The 10,184-nt window shown below is 34.8% G+C and overlaps 1 pseudogene across 1 annotated transcript; it reads left to right on the top strand.

The window, feature by feature from the left end:
• Positions 1-679: 679 nt before the first annotated feature.
• On the top strand, positions 680-8,012 carry LOC145030955 (cationic amino acid transporter 2, vacuolar-like; annotated as a pseudogene). Its single transcript, XR_013676763.1, has 13 exons — positions 680-1,798; positions 1,886-2,251; positions 2,354-2,428; positions 2,529-2,601; positions 3,322-3,374; positions 3,483-3,624; positions 3,882-4,083; positions 4,174-4,258; positions 4,352-4,486; positions 4,556-4,673; positions 4,752-4,848; positions 4,919-5,037; positions 7,848-8,012. The product of XR_013676763.1 is annotated as a cationic amino acid transporter 2, vacuolar-like (transcript).
• The last annotated feature ends 2,172 nt before the right edge of the window (positions 8,013-10,184 follow it).

Consider the following 10,184-nt stretch of genomic DNA (forward strand, 5'->3'; position numbering starts at 1 on the left):
GACCCAATGAATGGAAATGGAGATTCATTTGGTGGCGTGTGTGGTGGAAAATGGTATCGAATCAGAATTGAAGGTGTCTACTAAGTTATGCCTTTCCTAAGTTGCAAGTTTAGAACATACACATTGCTATTTTTCTTTTCTTTTCTTTTGTTTTTACCTTCTGTCATTATTACTTATCTAAAATATTAATATATCATTATATTTTATGTTTTAATAGTTAATATATAATGTTTCATATGTAAACTAGAATTGATCTTTGTAACTGTTTTATTTTCATTTACCTTTTGTCCTTTTAAAATACCTCTATATTGTAATATGATATGTAACTATATCTTTCCATTTTAATCCCTACGTTTGTTTATATGGGTGGAATACTTTTTTCTTATATTGAACATGAAAATTTTTGTAATAAGTGTGTCAATGAGAATATAACTAAGAGAAAAGTACATAAATGGTCCTGTGAAATCCAAAATTCGCATATATTGCCCCTAACCTTTTTTGCTTGATTAGCATGATCTGTGTCGTTTTACTTTCTAGTGTAGTTGGTCCATTTCATTTTATTACAAATTTGATCTGTTGTTTTACCCCTTTTTCTTGGTTTTTATTTTTTATATTTTAATTTAAATTGATTAAAAAAAATAAAAATTCATTAAAACTACCCTTAACCCAACCATCTCAGTTCGTCTTCATGCTCGACACCATACCTCCCTCAACCCCACTTCATCCCTGCCACCCTCCACCAGTAACCACCACTTTTCTCATGGACTGTCTTGTTACTTCCTTGCCAGACTCACGACCCAACACTACTAGAAACCTAACCTACAACGATGGAATCAGCGACAGATTTTATCTGTAGCTAATTAGCGACGGTTTACTGAGAAATCATTGATGGAATGCATAAATATTTCAATCCAAATAATTATAGAAGTTTAGAGATGGATCAACGACAGATTGGTATGATTTTATCGACAAAAAACAGTCCCTCGCTGAACCGTCGAAAAGTAAAACCTCTCAACGAGGGAATAACGACGGATTGCAAAAAATTAGTGGCTTTTTTTCCTGGCCCTCGCTAAACCCTTGCAGAAAATCTACGCCTTCCTTTTTTCATTCCTGGCTTTTCTTCCTCTACTCGTTCCCTCGTTTTATTTTCATTCCCACCGATTTATTCCCAAAGTGACGATTTCCTACCAAATCCCTATATGACCGTCAAATCTCTACTCTGTTTAGGAAATCGCCTCCACCACAGTCAACCTGTATCATCCCTCTTTGAAGCCTCTCAAAGGAAAACCTGATCTGAAATCACATCCTCGTTGGCTTTCTTCTCGGTTTGACTGCCTTCCTCGTTAACTCACAGCTTACTTCCATGCCAATGCCTTTCGATCTGCTGATTCACAACTACTCTAGACCGTACAACTGCTTAGCGGCAACAACGACGTCGATCACCCGATAAGAAAGCAGTGGTGGTTCTGTTGGCGGTAGCTGGATCACAGTGGTGGTCATCCCATTCAAGCTCTGGTTTATACAAATTTGATTAACCTTGAGGTAATTTTGAACTTTATGGATGATATGCATAAGTTTAGGTCATTGTATTGTGTTGTGTTAGATTGATAGGATTAGCTATGAATTGATAATCTTGACAATTGATGAAGTTAATAGCATGTACCTAATTGAAAACAAGTAGCAATGTGTTGAAAATTATTCAATGAATCTCGTGAGTTACTCAAGGAATCTAATCTCCTGGAAAGTGGATGAAGACTGTTCTTTTTGGGAAGAGTCATCAAAATCTAATATCTCAAAAGTAAGTAAAAGTGTTATATTACAGTTTACAGTTACACCTGTTACTAGTAAAACACATATACATGATGGTATCTTATTATTCTTGAAGGATGCTAGTTTAGACAAAAAGACCTCCATTACCCTCAACACACAATCAAATGATCTTGCTGTTGATTCTACTGTTATGTCAACACCAGTGTCCCACATCAGCAACATAAATGGAGAACAATCACAGTTAGAGTAGAGCTCCAGTGCCAACTTACTAAATGTTGCAAATGATGATGATTTAATCAGGCTAGAACAGGCTGCTACTAAGGCACAAACAGCTTTCAGGGGATACTTGGTAAGGTTAATGCATATTACAAGAACATTGCAGGAAATAGCAATTTACTTCACTCCACTTACTAATATAGGAGCTTTCAAGCCTTCTTGTAATATTTTAGTTACATTTAATGATGTGAAAACTCACAAACAAGTAAGCTATTCTTATTGTTCTCATTCTAGATAGATGATTATTGTTTAGTATATCAATACTTTGGTCTGCTATAATAATTCTTCTTTACTAATTCATCATCAGGTTCCTTTGAAGAAGGAAAATGGTCAGATATCAATGGTGCCTCTTTTCCAAAGTCATAAAAGCATTGCTGGAGTGGTATTTATTGATGGTTTTGTAATTTTGTTGGATAATAAACCTCTTACTTGCTAGCTAGTGATCGAAACAAGTTGAATTTACTTATTTACCCTTTTTGCAGATATCTGTAGACCCAATGCAAGGGAAGAAGGTCGAACATAATGGCATTAAAATAGAACTCCTTGGTCAAATTGGTGAGTTTTCTACTTAATTATAGGAGAAATTGTCATGCAAATCAATATTAATAATATTTTAGTATTTTAGTTCTGTTTGTATAAATTTATTTTGACAGGGGCAACTTCTATGACTTTACCTCTGTTGGTAAGTCCATCTGTTTGGAGGCTAACTTTTACATGTTATTGATGAAATGACAACTTTTATGTTGTTTTTTCATTGATAATTGATAATTCAACATCATTATTCATCAGTAATTTACTATGTTACCCTTTGTTATGTAGTTCGTGAACTGGATGTTCCTGGTGAAATATATGAAAGGAAAACATTTCCTTTTGAATTTTCTTCAGTTGAAATGCCTTATGAGACATACAATGGTGTCAATGTGTGACTTACGTAAACACCATCTTATATCTAAATTCAAATAACATACAAAAAAGCATAAAACCATGATTATGATTGCATATAAAATGGGTTTTAGCAAGTGATGAAGCTCTATTTTTGTAGCAAGTTGAAAATTATAGTCTGTGTTCTAGAGTGAAATTAAGTAGTTGACATCTGTGAAAAATGTTTTCTCTTGATCACAATTTAAAAGTAAAATTAAAGCAAAAGTAACACTTTACATGGAAATATATTTAGTGTTATAAAATATCTCCATATCTTCATATCTCCATGTGAAATATATTTTGTAGTTGTTTCCTTTTATTAATTTTTTTTAATCATTATTCATTTCTTGACAGATCAATATGTCAATATATAAGTACGACATCCCTTGAGTAGTTCTCCAAGGCAGGTATGTAATTTTGTCTTATTTCCTCTTCTTTTTTGGCCAATGCATCTTTTGATCAATGTAATGTAACCATTGAACGATTATGATAAACATGCTCTAATGATTCTGTAGGAAACATGATAATAACCTCCGTTAATGATTTTAGAAAGACAAATAGAATTATTTTTTATTCCCTTGGTTGATGCAAGTGTCGCTAGAGCTGAGGGTTTTCAGTTGGCCAAATGTCTCTCTGTTTTTGATCTCATCGCCATTGGTAAACTTTCAATCAACTTACGTATCATCACTTTTCACCTTTCATCGTCTATCTATTATTGATCACTTCTCGGATTTACATTAAGTAAAATCGATACATATATATGTTTTGTTGATTAATACATGTTATTTCTCTTAGTGTCATTATGCAATAAATTTGTTATATATGTATGTATGTATGTATGTATATATGTATGTATGTATGATGTTGGGATGTATTGGTATCAATTAACCTAAAAGTCAAACCAATTTTATCAGGATTTGGAGAAACAATTGGAGCTGGAGTTTACATTCTTGTTGCAACAGTTGCTAAAGAGAAAACAGGGCCTGCAATCACAGTATCATTCCTCATAGCCGGAATAGCAGGTGGACTTTCAGCATTATGTTATGCATAACTCGCATGTCGTTGCCCATCTGCAGGGAGTGCGTATCACTATTCTTACTTATATGTTGGAGAAGGGTAATCTCGTAATTTCTCCTAACAATTCTATTATTCATATATTCATATTTTCTTTCTGCAAATCAATATTCTATCCCCTTCAACTTCCAGTGTTGCTTGGTTGATTGGTTGGTCCCTGATTCTTGAATACACACTTGGTGGAGCAGCAGTAGCCCGTGGCATATCCACAAATACGGTGAACTTCATCTCCTTTTTCTTTCTACCTAATTTATAATTTCAATTTTCTTTTTCTTTTTCTTTTTCGAATTATAATTTCAATTTTAAACAGGCTGTGTTTTTTGGAGGTCCAGATAAGCTTTCTGCTTTCTTAACTCGACCCACCATTCTTGGAATTGTAGTTGATCCTTGTGCTGCTGTTTTAGTCTTCATTATAACTGGACTACTCTGCACCGGAATCAAAGAGGTATTTTAGTCCTTTCAGTTAATGACTTATTCTTAAATTTTATTATACTAATAAAATGAATACTTTTAGAGTTCATTGGCTCAAGGCATAATCACAACAATAAACGTTGTAGCCTTGCTTTTCATCATAGTAGTTGGTGGATAGATAGGTTTCAAGACTCAATGGGTGGATACAAAGTTCCAGCCGGGTAATATGTTCATTTTTTTCACATGTGTTAAATTACCATTTTACCCTTGGCAACATGAAACATGTTTCTGATTTTCAGGTATTTCCCGTATGGAGCTAATGGAGTACTTGCTGGATCTGCAACCGTTTTTTTCTCATATGATGGTTTTGATGTAGTAACAAGCACAGCAGAAGAGGTAACACTAGTGATTGTGATTGTTCTTTCTAAAGGGTATAATTGTAATTTTTATATCGATTATATTACAGGTGAAGAATCCTCAGAGAGATGTATCTGCTGTTGTGATTGGTTTGGTGCCATGTTCCCAATTAGATCCTGATACCCCTATCGCCTCAGCTTTTGCTAGTTATGGAATGAATGGATCAGTGTAAGTGTAACAACCCGAAATTCATATCCCTAAATGTAACCCTTCTCGCGACTCGTTCCGACCATCCAATCGCCGTTTCCGATTTCGTTTCCGATTTCGGCATTTTATTAAGTCATTATTGAATATTTTATTTTAGGACTTAATGAGTGCCCAAATGCCCTTAGAACTCATTTTAACGCCTCGTATTGGTGATCGGAACATGTTTAAAATCAACCATATCGGGTTACGGAAAATTGGCCGGGTGCGACCAAAAGCCCCGTCTAAAGCCGGTATCAGGTAGAATTTCATCGTGTCCAAATCCTGAACACTATTTAAAGTGTTCTAAGACTTCATTTTGAAGCTTTTGCTTCATTCTACAACTATCACCCCAACCTCTCTCCTCAAACTAGAATTAAAGGTCCAAATCTCAAGTTTAAGGCTTCAAATCTTTGAAGTAACTTCCCTAGCATGCTATACAACCTCTTTAGCCTTCAAATTCGAGTATAATCTATGGATTAGGACCATTATCATGTGTTTACGGCCCTAGAACTATCCTAGGCCGTAAACTCATATAAATGGGGTTTTTGGAGCTACAAAACCCTTCCAAACCACAATTAGACTTTAGATATGGCTAGATGACTTTATGGAATGAGCTTAGAATGCCTTGAAACATGATTTAGAGCCTTGTTTAAGAGTTTATGGTCCTGGAAGGTGTCTAGGCCGTAAACACTAATTTAGAGGTTTTTAAGCCCTTAAACCCTTCCATGGCTCAAACAAGACTTAGATATGACTTTTAGAATATTGGTTATGGATCTAGAACACTTCAAACATGGATTTTGAGGGGTTTGTATGAGTTTAAGGCCAAGGCATGTGCTTGGGCCGTAAACTCCTCGAACATGGGTGTAAAATCACTTCTAAGGTGTTAGAAAGCCATCCAACACCACCAAAAGCCTTGGAATAAATCATAGGACCAACCAAAAATAGTATAAGGGCTTTAAACACATCAAAACCTCACATATGAGAGTTTACGGCCATAGAACATGCCCCATGGCCATAAACTCCTAAAAGTGTGTCAAATGGTGCCACAAATTCATTTCTAGGCTTGTAGGAATTTTTAGAATCACATGTGATTAATTTTGGGACCTTAAAAACACTTATTCAAGGAGATATGAGAGTTTACGGCCATAGGCCCCATTCCAAGGCCGTAAACTCCATTAAGTGTTGTATTTGGTGATTTTAATTCATTCCAAGCCTTAGGTAAAATTTTTCCAAACATTTCCAAGTGTCAATAGCCATTTGTGACCCTTTAAGCACCATAAACCACCCCACCATGAGTTTACGGCCGTAAACTCATGGGGAATGGGTGTTTAGGCCGTAAACTTCATTAGGGAGTTTACTCTTGGGGAGTAAATTCAAATCCCAAGTCCCTCACTTCAATTCCCGTCCGTAGATGTCACCCGGGTCACTCCAAACACCCGTTTTGAGGTGTTTTCGTTCGTTGGAGTGTAATATCGTATCTAATTAGAGTTTATAAATCAAATTAGATATATTTGTATATCATTTCGTATTACATAGGAACCTCACGTGTTATCAAACCTTAAATCGACACTTAGCATCCGGAACGTCGCGCTTCTCAACTGGTGAGTTCATACCCCTACCCTTTTTCCGTGTTTTTCACTGTTTTCACTGTTTTTCAGGGGGGGAATACAAGCAAAAGTACAAATACATTTTGTACTTAAACTAATTTTCAATTTAATGGTTTATTTACTAATTGTCTTGATTGTGATAACTGATGTTTTGAACTGCACGTTAAATAAAGATTTCTTTTAAATATTGTATATTATATTGTCTTTTGTAAAAGAAATCATACTAATCATAACTAAGTACGAATACGAATAACGAATATAACTAATAGGATAGAACGAATGCGAATACGAATATAACTAAGTACGAATACGAATAACGAATATAATAGGATAGAACGAATTCGAATACGAATATAACTAAGTACGAATACGAATAACGAATATAACTAATATGATAGAACGAATACGAATAACGAATATAATTAACAGGATAGAACGAATACGAATAGGCTTAGGACTACGAATGCGAAATAACGCCTTTGGATGACAGCAAGACTTCGAATATACAGCTAGTGTACGCCTTGAACGTCACCAGAGTTCCAAATACGAAAGTACGCCTCTGGAACTCTACTGAGTTTTGATTCCATCCGCCTCAGAATGTCGATAGAGATACGAAAATACAACTAATGTACTCTTTTGGAATCCACCAGAATAATCGAAAATACTGTAATGTACTTTTCTAGTGAATCCAAAAATACGAAAATACAACTAAGTTTGTAGGTTATAGTCATACGAATGTAGTTTAGAATACTTAACTAATACTACACATATATGGTAAGTACTAATACTTTGAAATCAAACCTAAGAACCAAACAACTCAACACATAGGAAAATATGGGATTTTCCTGGGATAACATAACAACTAGTAACGAACTTAGAATCAAATAGCCAATTCAATACCTAGGAAAATATGGGATTTTCCTGGATAGCATAACAAAACATAAGCGAATAAAGTAACAAACGAATAACTAAAACTATAAGGAAAATATGGGATTTTTCTGGAATAACACAACAAACCGTTTTTGAAATTGTAACAAAAGATAACTAAACCATTTTATAAGAAAATATGGGATTTTCTTGAACAATAACTATTTCAGAAAGTAAAGGAAACTCGTTCTTCTCAAAACTAAACCGCTTATGAACTCACCAGCTTTATGCTGATTTTCAAACTGCTTGTATTCTCAGGTCAGCGTTAGACAGGTACACCGCAACCTTTTGGAGAAGACGGAGCGTCCTGAAGACTCGTCTTTACTTTTGTTCATATTACATATGTAAAACACTTGTACAACTTTTCTTTTAAACAGATGTAAACAATATTATGTAATGTAATGTTTTGTGATTACTGCTTTACTATGTGCATTGGATTTTATACTCAACGTGGAGTCAACCCCGGAAATGTTTCCGCCTTTGGTTTTCGGGGTGTGACAGTAAGCATACAACATTTCTTTCTGAAGGGCATAATTGTAATTTCATGTTTATTTACATCTAAAACGATCATCATGATTTCATATATGTTATAACTATCAGATTTGTTACTGCTCTCTGTGCTGCTTTTGGTTGTATCATTATTTGATGTATTTTAGTATAATAATTTGATGATTGTAGTATTTTTTTTCCTTTTAGAATCATAATAAAAAAAATGATATTACAAGTTCGCGACGGATTAGTGACAAAAAAATAATAATAATAATGCATGAATTTAGTGAGGGATTAGCTACGGAAAAAAATCATGTCTAAAGTTTGTGATGGATCAACGATGGAAAAATAACAAAATTAATTTAAGAATTTTTCGAGGGATTAGCTATGGGGAAAAATCAAGTCTAAAGATTGCGACAGATCAGCGATCGAAAAAAAAAATAGTATATGAACTTTGCAAGGGATTAGCTATGGAAAAAAACTGATCATGGAAATTTGCGACAGAACAGCGACGGAATGTCTTTAACAAATTTTTGTCGCTAACGTCCTGGGTAAATGTATTGAGTAACATTTAGCGACGGATACTCTGTCGCTAAATTTGTCGCAAGGAAAAACTAATCCGTTGCTAAAACCCTCGCTAAGTCATTAGCCATATTTTAATTACCTATGGAGTGAATCTGTCGCTGATCCATCGCAAACAACATTTAGCGATGGAATAGCGACGGATTCGTCCGTCTCTAAAACCCCTGTTTCTAGTAGTGCAATACGACAAAGAAAATCAACCCCATCAACAACATTCTTGTGTTTGGATGAAGAAATATGAAATAGTAGTAAACAAAAATGAAAAAAAATAAGATTTTGAAATCAATTGCAGGTTTGAAGGTGAAGGTTTTGATGTACTCTCTTTTGAAGCCTAACACCAATAACAAGTTTTGGCCAGGTCGATGTTTAACATTTAGTCACAACGGCCATTCCTTGGAAGTTCTCTTTGTATAGGTTTGTATATGTTTCATTTTATTGAAGTTCTATCTATTTTGATATTGTTCCTTGCCTAAAAACGAGAAACTGAGTCATAAACTATTGCTGAAATCTATTATGTGGCTTCTCCATATGGACCATACAAGCATTTCTTTTGGATTTGTTTATCAGTTCGAATATTTCTTCCCTCCACAAACAAATGGTGGCTCTGTATTTCACATTGTATTGGTGTGTAGTTTGTTTTTTCTCATTGTTGGTGATGATTGATCTTGTGAAGTATTGGAAGATCTTCATACATATTGAGGATGAAACTTAGTTGCCTCTGAGATTTGGACTCGAATTTTGAGGATGGTGTTTGATAGTGTTGTGACCGGAAAGAGGATGATGAAAGGTGGAGGGTGGGGCGGGTACAAGGGCATGAGGATGGTGGGGTCCTATTTTTATTATTAATATAAATAAGAAATAAATGAAAGAAAATGATAATAAATATTCAATAGGGTAAAGTAGTTATTTTATAGTAAGAAACTGAAACCACATAACCATCTTCATAAAAAAAAGGTAGGGACGATATATATGAACTTTGGAAACCACAAGGACCATTTTATTAATATTATCTATAATTAATTATTCGACATTTTTAAATAAACTCCATATATAAAATATTGTCCAACCTCAAATTGTTTTATATGTTGTAATCACTTTACATAAAAGCCTCATCCAACACCAACACAACTAATTAGTAATGCGCACTACAAGAATATCACCCTTTAGCGGCGACATTATTACCGGCGACATGGACTTTTAGCGGCGATAAATGCTAGAGTTGCCGCTAAAAGTCCACATCATCGTTAAAGGGTTATCACCCGAATTCGCATTTTCCCACTCTGCTACATCTAAGCCGTTCGATCAAATATCCAATCTAATGATTGGGATCCCTTATCCGCACTAACCTAATACCGGCGACATATGTGTCGCCGCTAAAAGTTAAAAATGTCGCCACTAATAGTTAGCTAAAAAATGACGCGGTACCCTTCCCTCCAGATTGTCGCCGCTATTGACCTTTGTCCCTGATAAAGCCCTAATTGTCGCCGCTAAAGGCTCTCGCAGATAATAATAATAAAAAAACGC

This window comes from Lactuca saligna, chromosome 2, assembly GCF_052625555.1.
Source record: "Lactuca saligna cultivar CGN05327 chromosome 2, ASM5262555v1, whole genome shotgun sequence".
Classification (NCBI taxonomy): domain Eukaryota; kingdom Viridiplantae; phylum Streptophyta; class Magnoliopsida; order Asterales; family Asteraceae; genus Lactuca; species Lactuca saligna.